We start from the raw sequence: 14,359 nt of genomic DNA, 5'->3' as shown, positions 1-14,359 counted from the left end.
ATTTACAAAGTGGCGCAATGCATGCATTGCACCACTTTGTGACCCCTAGCGCCAAATTATGCCTGCACCAGGCATAATGTATGCGCGGGTGCGTTCCCCCATTAGGGGGAGCGCAAAAATGGCACAGTGGAATTTAAGAGATCCCACTGCGCCATTTTTCGTGGCTATTTTTAATGCACAGAGAAGGTGTTAAAAGGGGGCATACTTTTGTTTTCAATGGGCCCCTATTTTTTCTGCAGGATTAGCTCCAACATTTTGACAATATTCTTGCACAGTACATCAATAGCGTCAACATTTTTTACGCTATTACCCCTACCCTCTGCCATGGTGCACCATATATTAAATACAGTGCACAAATAGTGGCGGTAGGGGGGTGCTAAGGGGTAATTGGATGCAGTGCCACTTTTCTTAAATTCTGGCCTTTGGTATTTCCCATAGAAATGTTCTTGCTCTGTTCCTGCAAACCTCTGTTCCAAGGCCATTTTGGTTCTCTCCCTCGGGGTACACAATAATGATGGAGAAGTTCAAGAGTCATTCAACCCCTGAAGAAACGGTCTATTGTCAAAATGCTTAGCATTCATTCAGCAACTGAACAAAAAGTTTATTGCCAAACTGGACACCCTGAAAAGTGGGAGTTGTTGCACCAAGGTGGTTGTTGCTCAGCAGAGGCCCCTTAGACTGATCAATGAATACAATTAAGAGAGTTACTTTAGGGGGCATGAAGTAGGTTTTTCATCAATGTCTCATGACTTTGACTTGAACCTTCGATGAACCTTTGACTCATCTTTTCTTTCTCGGGATCTGGGATTCAAACATTTCCCATATATTTGTATTTTTGTGAGAATGACAGCCAGGCGGCAGGATGGTAGTGGGGCAGAGTGTTTGAACTGACTATAACTGAGGACCTGCTGGTATCATCAGGCCACTGGTCCTTAACCTTACGAGGACTCTTCTAGGAAAACAGCTCTTGTCAAGACGCAATAAAAAAACTTCAAAGTAATTCCAGTTATGTTTATCCAGGAGGCACATTTATTAGAGAATTTTGGGCCAGATTTATCAAGGTTTTAGTCGCCTATGCACCACACAAGGGGGCACAAGGGCAATGCAAAAGTGAGATTTATCAAGCCAAGCAGGTCCTGCTTGCGTGGCCCTGCATGGTTTGATAAACCTAGAGTAACAAATCATTGCTTTGTGTTACTCAGCGGCAGAGAGCCATTCCATGGGTGGAGAGTGGGTGTTCCCACACATCCACTGATGGATTTTGGCGCATTCCCAAATTCACCATTAGTGGTAGACCTGGGAGTGCATCAAAACTTTTTGCCTCTCCAGGTGAGGTGTGTCGAGGAGAAAGATCTTTATTTCTCCTCTTTTTCCCCCTTTCTGGGGCACAACATTCTGCAGCAAACACAGGAAAATGCCTCTCAGAATTGTTTTTTGTGCAAGAAGGTATCCCTTCCTGCACAAAACACTCCTGCTTACACTGCAGGCACCCTTGCAAAATGATGCACGGGTAGCAAGGCGTCCAAAAATATGCCAGTGCTATGAAGGGACAGGAATGTGTTGTATATTGGTAAATACGGCACATTCTTGCCCTTTCCCTTTCATGCAGCGCAGCTAGGTGCCGTGCTGCCTTGGGTTGCGTGTTGTTGCATGGCAACTGGATAAAAATGGGCCTTGATGTTTTGGTTACTGTGTCAGTTCAGCAACTAAAGTCACTAATCAGATAACTCCCTTAAACAGACAAATTTAGCAAGGCAAAGGGGAAACTTGAGAAACTTTGGTGTAGTTTTATCAAGGTTTGATGTCACCCTCGCGCACCACAACAGGGCGCAATGGTGATACAAAACCGGAGTGAGATTTAGCAAGCAATGTGAGGGCCTGCATGGTGCGATAAATCTAGAGTAAGGCAAGGCAGTGGAGATCGCTGTCTCATGTTATTCTATGGCAGGGAGACATTCCATGGGTGCAGTTTGGGTGTTCCTACACTCCCACCCATGAAATTTGGCACATTCCCAGATTTACCATCAGTGGTTGCCGTGGGAAACCGTCAAAATGCCACACCTTCCCAGGTGAGGCGAAACAAGGAGAACTATCTTTATTTCTCCTCGTCTTCTCTTCTTGCTATGTGTCCTGCATTTTGCAACACATGCAAAAAGAGGAAACTGCCTCTCAGGATTGTTTTTGTGCAGGAAGATGTCCCTTTCAGCACAAAAACTGTCCTGCCTGCAATGCATGCACACTTTCACCATGTTGCAACAGTGCCTACATTGGCCTACAAGGCAGCCAAAACATGAGCCAGCGCTAGGAAAGAACAGGAAAGCAACATATAATGGTAAATGTGTTGCATTCCTGTCCTTTCCATTTAAGTAAGTGCAAAGCAGCAAGGTGGCTTGCTGCATTGCACTGGGTGAAAGAATGATAAATATGTCCCTACATCTATATTATGTCTCACAATTACTTGATGGTTTCGTCTTCCTAGTGGTAGATTTGGGAGCTCTCCAGAGGCACTTAGGTTTGACAGAAATTCCTGGTTATCTTCCTCTCCCCAGAGTAGACAAAAACAGTCTGAACTCACAGGAATGATAATTGCACGTTATTTGGACCACGACCTCACCCTGTATAAATAGTCATATGATAAATGTGTTGGGGCAAATTTACAGAGATTCACACAATGAAACAAGGGTAAGACTGACCTATAGAACAACCCAAAAGTGCCAGATGGGATGGTGCGAGAGGCCAATGTTTGGGTCATTTTTTTTAGAAGTTCCTGGGCCTTTTTTACGTATGGTCGGATGGACCATTATTTCTCTGTTTATTTTCTTGATATTATCAAAAACATTGCCTGCAGCGGCACAAATGCCAGCAGCCTCCCATACCTATCAAGAGACCTACGCAACATATCTTTACAGGTTCAAAACTGCTGTGATTTGCAAATGTGGGACACTTTTCTAACTACTGTTTTCCTAATGGGGCCACTTTTGTTTTGTGCCCAGGCCAATTTTCTGTCCCAGTCTGATCCGGAATGCAAAATTGTACGAAACCTAGCTGTGTTGCACTGTTCAAACTGGTAAATTTAGTGCAGCGTTATTTGGACCAAGGATCGTGCAGCAATGGTGACATTACCAACACACATATCACTTACATGATGAAAAAAGCAAACTCTTTTTGTGCCATGGCACAAAAGTCATTGGGCATGAATAACTTATGGTATAACTGGTAGTACAATTATCTTCCTACAGATGAAAGCCAATGGACATATCTGATAATATGAGTACGTTTTGCGATTGTTAAAAAAAAAACATATTTTTCAGTTTCCAAAAACAAAATTGAGATGCAACCAATTATTTTCCCCACGTATAGAGAGAGCATAGAGGTATGCACAGCACTGTAAATATCACATGGTTCACATACAAGTCAAAACTGAAAGTTGGAGAGTGCTAGTAATATGCCACTTGGAGCGGTGTGACCATGGATGTGTAGTCTCAGGTGCGCATTTCTTAAGAGATCAGTGATGAGTAATCGGAAGCAATGGTATGTTGGTTAGTGATGTCTACGTGAGGACGGTGCTAGTGGTCAATTATCCATTCCATCTCCTACCAAAATCAGCAGGTAAGACCACAGAGGCTGCCACACATCTGTCAGTCTGTTGGTAGGGGGTTGTGGGGATGAGTATGATTCTCTTGTGGTATCACAATATGCTAAGCTGTGAAGTCAAACTTTGGCTGTAGGTGGATGCCCACTGCCCCAATGGGCAGTTTCTCACTTGGCTAGCATAAGTGCAATAGCGGTAACATGACAAATGCTTTAAGGTATGTCCTGGACATAGCCTAGTAACACCAATAATGGATCAGCAGTGATGGTTGTATCTATCATCTGGGTTATGTGGGAAAAGATAGAGCGGCAGAAGGTTTCAAGATGACCACATGTCCATGACATGTGCACAAAATCTGCTCCAAGGAGGCCACATTTTAGGCTATTGGAAGTTCTGTTGGGGTCAAAGCGGGCCAGAATGGAAGGTGCAGGGTAGGCTCTATGTAAAAACTTAAAATGTATATGTTTATGGCGATAATTGGGAGATATAAGGTGAGATTGTGAACAGCAAGCTGCCCGTATCTTGTCCGAAAGAGGGTGTCCCAAGTCTTCCTCTGAGGCAGCTTTAATTTTGCTATCTCGGGTTGTAGGCTAATTATGCATACATGATATAGCTTAGATACCAGTCGCTGCCATTTGTTATCTGTAATGAGAATCAGCGTGGAGAATCCATCAGGAGCTAGTGGATAGGAAGGAATAACAGCCTGCAATGCACTGTGGATACACTGCATGATAAAACAGTCCATATGTGTCGTGGGTATGGGTCCAGAGTTTATCATCTCTGGTAGGACAAGGACACCTGGGAATAGGACGCCAAGGGGGTCATTCTGACCTCGGCGGTAAAAGGCGCTTACCGCCGGTCAGAAGGCTGCCACAACACCGCCGCGGTCCGGTAAACCGCCACGGTCATTCTGACCCTCAAGAGGCAAACCGCCAAAAACCCGACATCCACAAAAGTCCGCCACACCAACGGCCAGCGTTAAACTGGCGAAGACCAAACCTCCACCGTCACGCCAACAGAAATACGCCCATGCCATTACGACCCACAAATCCACGCGGCGGTCTTTCATCCGCGGTATTCCATTGGCGGTACACACCGCCGCGCTCAAAATACACATACAGCTCCAAAACACAGCCACATTGGACAATTTGAAATACACACACCTGAGACACATACACACAACACTCCCACACACCCAATTAACTATAAAACACACACCCACATCACCCACAAACCCCTACGACCACAAATCAGAGACGAAGCCCAGAGAGAGACAGCACAGAATAGAGAACAGCATCACACAGAGGCACACTACACCATCACCCACACAACAACCATGCACAAAACACCACACACCACTACACTCACCACACTCATCACCGCAAACACCACCCCACCTCATCCACACCACCCCATGGCACCCCCAAGACACCCCAGGTTCTCAGACGCAGAACTCAGGGTCATGGTGGAGGAAATAGTTCGGGTAGAGCCCCAGCTCTTCGGGACACAGGTGCAGCACACCACCATTGCCAGGAAGATGGAGCTATGGCAAAGAATAGTGGACAGGGTCAACGCTGTGGGACACCATCCACGAAATCGGGACGACATCAGGAAGCGGTGGAATGACCTACGGGGGAAGGTGCGTTCCATGGTATCCAGGCACAACATCGTGGTGCAGAAGACTGGCGGCGGACCCCCACCTCAACCCCCAGAATTTACAACATGGGAGGAACAGGTCTTGAACATCCTGCATCCTGAGGGCCTCGCAGGAGTAGGCGGAGGAATGGACTCTGGTAAGTCTAATCTCAACTACTTCATCCCCCCCACCGATCAGCATGCCAACTCATACCCCCACCCTCCCCCCCACCCCCATCACACATCCTCCCTGCTAATGTCTCACCATCACAACCCACCCATCCCAACACCAAACCCTGCATGCCACCACAAACCATTGACACCCATCACCTAAGCATGCCCACTGCACATACCCATCTCCCCCACAAACGCCGTCACAACAGCCCCCACAAAGGAATGCCAGCACTGGGGTACACGGGCACCCACCCATTGCACGCTATGGCACACACAGAAGCAATAACCATACTCTTATACCCCTGCAGGACCCGAACACCACCACACCGCCCAGGAGGGTCCAGAAATGTCCATCCCACCCCCAGAAGAGGCCCCCAGTGATGACAGCAGCTCTGTCTCCCTGGACCCAGATGACCAGCCTGGCCCATCGGGGACCTCGGGACAGTCGGTTCCCCTCAGACAGCCACAGGCCACTGCAGACCTACCCACCTCTGGGAACACCAGCACAGCACCCACCCAGCGGGCACATGCCTCTGTCTCCAGGACACGTCAATCAGCGGTGTGTCCACCACTACAGGGAACCCAGGGTAACCCGCCACCCCAACAACAACAGGGACCTGGGGGCAGTGGTAGTGGGCACACGGTCCAGGGGACAGAGGCCCAGGGAAACAGGGGAACTGGGAGGGCTGCTGTGCGACAGGGGGGGGACAGGCCCAGGAAACCCACTCTCCATGAGGCCCTCACCTCCATCATGGGAGCATACCACCACTCCCAGGAGACGATGGCGACGGTCCTGGCCAGGTTCCAGGAGATCCAGGTACTGCAGGAGGAACAGTTCATGGGGTTCAGGGAAGAACTGAGAAACATTAGTTCCGCAATGGGCACCATCGTTGTGGCACTCAACCAGATTGTCACCACATTGCGGGACCATGTGGCACCACAAAGGGCCCCTGTCACTAGCATGGACCAGGAACAGGCTACTACCTCCGCCGCCGCTAGTGGACAGGAGGCCCCGACACAAGAACAACCGGCCACCAGAACCCCACCTCCTGCAGAAGAAGAACCACCCCGCAAGCGGGCCTGAGATCTAGGAAGAAGACAGAGTAGGATGCCAAGACCCCCGCCAGGAAAGGATACCCCCTGATGTCATCCCACTGTCCCACATTGTCACCCTGTCCAACCTTAAACTGCCCCTGCTCCACCTTCCACAGGCATATGGACAATCCACCTGTGAGACTGAGAATCTGGACTCTGCCATGGACATTCCTCCACCATCACCCATCACCGATTTTCAACCATGTCCCAAAATTGAGCACTTTAATAAACACACTTATTGCACACAAATAATCTGGAGTCTGCCTGTATTTTTGAAAATATGTATTAGACATAAACGTGCCAAAATGACCAGTTACATTGTGATGACAACATACCACTGTCACACAGCTGTAGTCCATGGGAAAACAAAGCAGAGGTCATGCAGTGGGGCCCACATCTCTGAAATTGGAAGGGAAAGTCACAACTCTGTTAGCATACACTGTGTGAAAAGGACAGACAGTAGAGAGGCAGGAGACTGTAAGTAAATGTAAAATGCCGGTGTTGATTCTTACCTGTGTGTTATTGAAAATACTGCTGTATCACTGTGTCCCTGTTGTCTGTGTCGTCCTCTTCGTCTTCCTCCTCTTCATTCTCCGCAGGCTCCACAGCTGCTACAACACCACCAGCTGGACCATCCTCCTGCAGAAAAGGCACCTGGCGTCGCAAAGCCTGGTTGTGAAGCATACAGCAGGCCACGATGATCTGGCACACCTTCTTTGGTGAGTACATTAGGGATCCACCTGTCATATGCAGGCACCTAAACCTGGCCTTCAGGAGGCCGAAGGTCCGCTCGATCACCCTGCTAGTACGCCCATGGGCCTCATTGTACCGTTCCTCTGCCCTTGTCCTGGGATTCCTCACTGAGGTCAGTAACCATGACAGGTTGGGGTAACCTGAGTCACCAATTAGCCACACACGGTGTCTCTGTAGTTGTTCCATCACATAAGGGATGCTGCTATTTCGCATGATGTACGCGTCATGCACTGACCCAGGGAACTTGGCATTTACATTGGAGATGTACTGATCAGACAAACAGACCACCTGGACATTCATGGAATGATAACTTTTTCTGTTCCTGTACATCTGTTCACTTTCTCTGGGGGGGACCAAAGCCACATGTGTCCCATCAATGGCACCAATGATGTTGGGGATATGTCCAAGGGCATAGAAATCACCCTTCACTGTAGGCAAATCCCCCACCTCAGGGAAAACGATGTAGCTCCGCATGTGTTTCAGCAGGGCAGACAACACTCTGGACAACACCTTTGAAAACATAGGCTGAGACATCCCTGATGAAATGGCCACTGTTGTTTGAAATGACCCACTTGCCAAAAAATGGAGTACTGACAGCACCTGCACTAGAGGGGGGATCCCTGTGGGTTGGCGGATGGGTGACATCAGGTCTGCCTCCAGCTGGGCACCCAGTTCCTGTATAGTGGCTCGGTCAAGCCTGTATGTCAGAATGACATGTCGTTCCTACATTGTCAACAGGTCCACCAGCGGTCTGTACAAGGGAACATTCCTCCATCTCCTCGCAAGTCCCAGCGGACGGTGCCTAGGAAGGACAACAGCGAGCACAGAGTCAATCAACCCACAGGTACGTTCCCACAGCTTGCACATAGCACGATTCTCTATGCATTGAATGGCTTGTATGAGTGTCGATGCAAGGCCTAGGCATGTGTGACGCAGTAGAAATTAAGCCATGTGGGCCCTTGAAATGGCGGCTGCCTGACCTGTGAAGTGCGACAATGGGATGTGAGGTCAATGCGCTGGCGTGGCACACCGTGGCGGTCGAAGACCGCGGCGCAAAGCCGCATTGGTTAACATTGAACCCTATGGGTTTCAGGAGCCAATGACGAAGTGCGCCGGCGGTCGCGGTACGCACCGCCGCAGACGTGACCGCCGTTTTCTATCTGCTTAATCACTCGAGACCTGATCATCCACAGGAGAGGACCTATACTGCAAGTGCTGCTGTGACCTCGGTCTGGAAGATACAATGGCTGCTGCGACTGGGGAAAGGGCCCCTGCCTTCACTTCTGAAGAATTGGAGAAACTCGTGGATGGGGTCCTCCCCCAGTATGCGCTACTATACGGTCCTCCAGACCAACAGGTAAGTACACTGGGACCATGCTTTGGGGGCAATGCCTGTGTTGAGTCGGGTGGATGAAAGATGGTGGGGAGGGGAGCGATTGAGGCATGCATCAAACGAGGGATGAGAGCATGTGCCACATGGCAAGGGTGGGGATGGGGGGCCACTCACATCGAGCATGCAGAAAATTATGACATTGTTATTTCTCCCCCTGTACCTGTGGTATAGGTCAGCGCCCATCAGAAAATCGACATTTGGCGTGCCATCGCCAAGGACGTCCGGATCCTGGGGGTCCACAACAGACGGGGCACCCACTGCCGCAAGAGGTGGGAGGACATCCGCCGCGGGAGCAGGAAGACCTAGGAGGCTCTGCTGGGGATGGCCTCCCAACGTAGGAGGGGTGCCACTCGTCAATTGACCCCCTGATGTCTCGGATCCTGGCGGTGGCCTACCCAGATTTGGATGGGCGCGTGAGGACATCACAGCAGACACAAGGGGGTGAGTTCCAGCACATTCTGCTATCTTAGCGCGCAGTGGAGGTGTCTGGGTGGGGGAGGAGGGCTGTGGGTATCCCTAGGCCAGGGCGATTTCTGTAGGCTAGGCCCCTCCGTAAGGCATGGCCCTGTGCCCCCGCCCCCCACCTCTGTAGGGTGCCAAGTACAGCTATCCATGGCCCTGTGTCACCTATGTGTGCAGTTGTCGTCCATAGGCTTGTAGGCCAAGTCCCACGGATTGAGTAGTGTACCCCAAGTGCACGGCATAGTGCAGGGGGCTTCTGTGTCTGTCCTCTCCGCCAACTGTGTTGCCAATGCATGTACTCAACATGTCTTTATTTCCCCCCCCCTTTTTTGCTGCTCTTCCTGTTCATGTGTGCATTAGCATCATCAGGCGGAGGAGAAGTGGCATCGGAGCACGAGGGAGCTGCATCTCACATGGCCCTGGAGGGCCATGCAACCGACTCGGAGTTCACCAGTGAGACGGAGGGCGAGGGGAGCTCCACAACGGGGACACGTGGAGACACCAGCGACACAGACACGTCCTCGGAAGGGAGCTCCCTTGTGGTGGCGGCAACATCCGTGCCCACCGCAACAACAGGTACAGCTGCCACCCAGCGCACCAGCTCCGTCCTCCAAGCAGCCCCTCAGCGTTCGCCCCGTGCCCGCTCGCACACGAAGGCGGGCATCTCCTTCGCCCCAGGCACCTCAGGCCCTGCCCCAGTTACCCCTGCTGCCCTGAGTGAGGAGGTCATTGACCTCCTCAGGACGCTCATTGTTGGGCAGTCTACCCTTTTGAATGCCATCCAGGGTGTAGGAAGGGAGGTGCACCGGAGCAATGCATACCTGGAGGGCATTCATTTGGGTCAGGCTGCCCATCAGCGATCGTTCAATGCTCTGGCCTCAGCACTGACGGCAGTCATTGTCCCTGTCTCCTGCCTCCCTCCTCCAACTTCCACCACCCAGTCCCACTCCCCTGTTCCTCTGCCTATCCCAGACACACCTACAGACCAACCTGCACATACCTCAACACCCAAGGGCAGCTCATCCAGACATAAGCACCACACATCACACAAGCAGTCACACAAGCAACATCCACATGCAGACATACCAACAGCCACTGCCTCCTCTGTGTCCCCCTCCTCCTCCTCTCCCTCCTCCCTCCCTGTGATGTCTCCACTCACACTTGCATGCACAACATCATCAGCCACTACGTCCATCACCAGCACACCCACCATAACACTCCGCACACGTGCAGTCACCACCCCCACTGCCATTTACACGTCCCCTGTGTCCTCTCCCAGTGTGTCTGTCACCCCCTCTTCCAAACCACACAAACGCAGGCAGCCACCGACCCAACAGCCATCCACCTCACGACAGCCTCCGTCACAAGCACCTGCACCCAAAGACACCACACTTGACTCTCCCACGACCACATCCTCTTCCTCCACTCCCATACCCACTGCACCTACCCTTCCCACTGCTCCTAAAAAGTTTTTCCTGTCCAAAATTAACCTCTTTCCATCACCTGACCCACCCCCTCCATCTTGTAAGAGCCCAATCAGCACCTCAGCCACCACAACCCCTGGACCTACAAGGACCATAGTGCAGGGATATTGGAGTCCACCACCTTCAAGGGCAGCTACATCGGCCAGCAGTAAAGGGACAGCCAGCCCACCCCCTAGGAAAAAATCCAAGAAAGGCAAGGGCTGGCGCGAGAGGCCAGAGACGGCAGCCTCCAAAGGCACTACCCTGGCACCGTCAGGAAGTGGGGTGCCACCTGGCACATCTACAAAGGGAGGCAAGGGCCACAGAGAATCACGGAAGGATGGCAAGAGCAGCACGGCCGACTAATCCGGCAGCAGGCGAGCTGCCCGGGAGGGCCCCACCAGCCCCATTCCGGGTGTGAAGGAGGACACCCACGGGCCCGGGACTCCAGCACAGGAGGGCCCCGCAAGCGAGAAGTCGGATGGCGAGTGAACTCCATATATTGGCCGGATGTGGTGCCCTGGAGACACATGTCAAGAACCGCTGAACAGGACCCTTCAAGACAAGCACCGCTGAACAGGGCCCTTCAAGACAAGCACCGCTGAAAAGCGCCCTTCAAGACAAGCACCGCTGAACAGGGCACTTCAAGACAAGCACCGCTGAACAGGGCACCGCCGTCTCAAGAACCGCTGAACAGGGCCCTTCAAGACAAGCACCGCTGAACAGGGTCCTTCAAGACAAGCACCGCTGAACAGGGCCCTTCAAGACAAGCACCGCTGAACAGGGCACCGCCGTCTCAAGAACCGCTGAACAGGGCCCTTCATGTCAAGCACCGCTCCGCTGGGCCCTTCATCTCAAGCACCGCTCCGCTGGGCCCTTCAAGACAAGCACCGCTGAACAGGGCACTGCCGTCTCAAGAACCGCTGAACAGGGCCCTTCATGTCAAACACCGCTCCGCTGGGCCCTTCATCTCAAGCACCGCTCCGCTGGGCCCTTCATCTCAAGCACCGCTCCGCTGGGCCCTTCATCTCAAGCACCGCTCCGCTGGGCACCGCCGTCTCAAGCACCGCTCCGCTGGGCCCTTCATCTCAAGCACCGCTCCGCTGGGCCCTTCATCTCAAGCACCGCTCCGCTGGGCCCTTCATCTCAAGCACCGCTCCGCTGGGCCCTTCATGTCAAGCACCGCTCCGCTGGGCCCTTCATGTCAAGCACCGCTCCGCTGGGCCCTTCATCTCAAGCACCGCTCCGCTGGGCCCTTCATCTCAAGCATCGCTCCGCTGGGCCCTTCATGTCAAGCACCGCTCCGCTGGGCCCTTCATCTCAAGCACCGCTCCGCTGGGCCCTTCATCTCAAGCACCGCTCCGCTGGGCACTACCGTCTCAAGCACCGCTCCGCTGGGCACCGCCGTCTCAAGCACCGCTCCGCTGGGCCCTTCATCTCAAGCACCGCTCCGCTGGGCCCTTCATCTCAAGCACCACTCTGCTGGGCACCGCCGTCTCAAGCCCCGCTCCGCTGGGCCCTTCATCTCAAGCACCGCTCCGCTGGGCCCTTCATCTCAGGCACCGCTCCGCTGGGCACCGCCGTCTCAAGCACCGCTCCGCTGGGCCCTTCATCTCAGGCACCGCTCCACTGGGCACCGCCGTCTCAAGCACCGCTCCGCTGGGCACCGCTGTCTCAAGCACCGCTCCGCTGGGCCCTTCATCTCAAGCACCGCTCCGCTGGGCCCTTCATCTCAAACACCGCTCCGCTGGGCCCTTCATCTCAGGCACCGCTCCGCTGGGCCCTTCAAGTCAAGCACCGCTGGCCCATTGGCAGAAGGGGCAGGCCCGGATCTGTGTCGGGCAGGGCTGCACGATGCACTCTGGGCACCATGCCTCCTCCAGTACCAGTGGAGACTGTAATGCACTTGAGAGACTGTGGCTTTGCACTCCCCAGGATGTAACAGTGGGCAACCCACCCACTGTAGAGACTTGTGAGACTGTGGCTTTGCACTCCCCAGGATGTAACAGTGGGCAAGCCACCCACTGTAGAGACTTGTGAGACTGTGGCTTTGCACTCCCCAGGATGGGACAGTGGGCAACCCACCCACTGTAGAGACTTGTGAGACTGTGGCTTTGCACTCCCCAGGATGTAACAGTGGGCAAGCCACCCACTGTAGAGACTTGTGAGACTGTGGCTTTGCACTCCCCAGGATGGGACAGTGGGCAATCCACCCACTGTAGAGACTTGTGAGACTGTGGCTTTGCACTCCCCAGGATGGGACAGTGGCCATGGAGGCCCCTCGTGGATCTGGCGTCGTGGACTCATGTGGCTGAGGTGCCTCCCCTTCCCTTCCCCCTGAGGTGCCTGTAGTTTTTCTATCTGATGCCCCTGCAGTGTTCTCTCCAATGGATTCGGGTCTCCTGTGTGGGCTTTGCCCATGTGTTGAGGCCCATTGGCCCACGTACAATGACTGAAACCCAATTTGGACAGGACAATTTACATATGTGTATATAGTCATAGATGTTGGAAATAATTTTTTACTTAGCCTTACAATATATTTGGATTTCATGATCATTTTATTTTGTCTTGGCATTCTTCCGGGGGGTTTGGGGGGGTGTCACTCTGAGTTGTTGCCCTGCATTGATGTGTAGGTAGTTGTGGGTGAGGGTGGGTGTGTCGCGTATGTGTGTGCCCTTAATCTTTTCTCCTCCCCCCTCCCCTGTGTCGTAGGTGCAGTACTCACTGTTGTCTTCTGCGCCGGCGTTCGTGCTCTTGGTAGAGGAGCAGGTAGACAATAGCTGGTAGGATGTGTAGTTCTGGTCCCATGCTGTCCAGATTCCTCGTGGAGTGTGTAGAAGTGAGCATTTTCCCGTTCGTAGTCTGTTTCCGCCGTGTTTTTATCGGCGGGGCTCCCGCCCCGGAAAAGGTGGCGGATTGGTGAGTTGTGATAGGGTGGGCGGTACATTGTCTCCCGCCTGTCTGTTGGCGGTGACCGTCGCGCTGTTTGTTTGTCACGCCGTGGTGGTCGGAGTTTTAAAGTGGCGATCTGTGTTGGCGGTTTCCGCCAGGGTCAGAATTCAATTTTTTTGACCGCCTGCCTGTTGGCGGGTTGGCCGCCGCTTTAACACCGACCGCCAGGGTTGGAATGACCCCCCAAGTGTTTGCAAATTGTGTTGCATCGATGTACGCTATATTGGGTCGATGCTGGAGGGTTGGCCTTTGTTGTGGGCAACCAGTCCCATCCATCTCCATTGCAGCCAAGGTCCTTGAAGTGTCCTCTGGCATAGGTTTATCAAATGGCAGCTTACGCTGCTTAAGATCCCCATGTATCATGATGGGGAAGTAGGATGTGTGGTGTTTGCCGCTGTGATGGAATAAAATTGGTGGACCCAGCTGTCCAAATGGCTCCGCCAGATGGATAAGGGAGAGTGGCTTCCAGTGCAGGCAAAATGGGAGTATGCTGGTGCTGTTAGGACCACCAGGCCAACTGAGGAGGGGAGGCATGTCAGCCTGGTACTCATGATGATTCTTGTAGATGAAGAGGACCGGGGGTGGCAACAGCAGCCACTGCAGGCAAGTAAAGGCCCAGCAATCTATGGCTGTAAATAGATGTTTCAAACACTACTACCTCCCAGAGTGACCAGGATGTAGAGGCCCCCCACATCGGCTGCCCCTGCTCACCGGAAGGTACAAATCATACGTTCTCAGAAGTATCCAATGGTAGGGGGCAGGCATTTCTAATATGTAGCATTAGATATGGGGCCTGATGGAGGCCATCAAGCAGAGTCCACCTCCTCCCCAGAGGAACGC

Source organism: Pleurodeles waltl, chromosome 7 (genome assembly GCF_031143425.1).
Source record: "Pleurodeles waltl isolate 20211129_DDA chromosome 7, aPleWal1.hap1.20221129, whole genome shotgun sequence".
Taxonomy (NCBI): domain Eukaryota; kingdom Metazoa; phylum Chordata; class Amphibia; order Caudata; family Salamandridae; genus Pleurodeles; species Pleurodeles waltl.
This window is presented reverse-complemented; position numbering follows the sequence as displayed.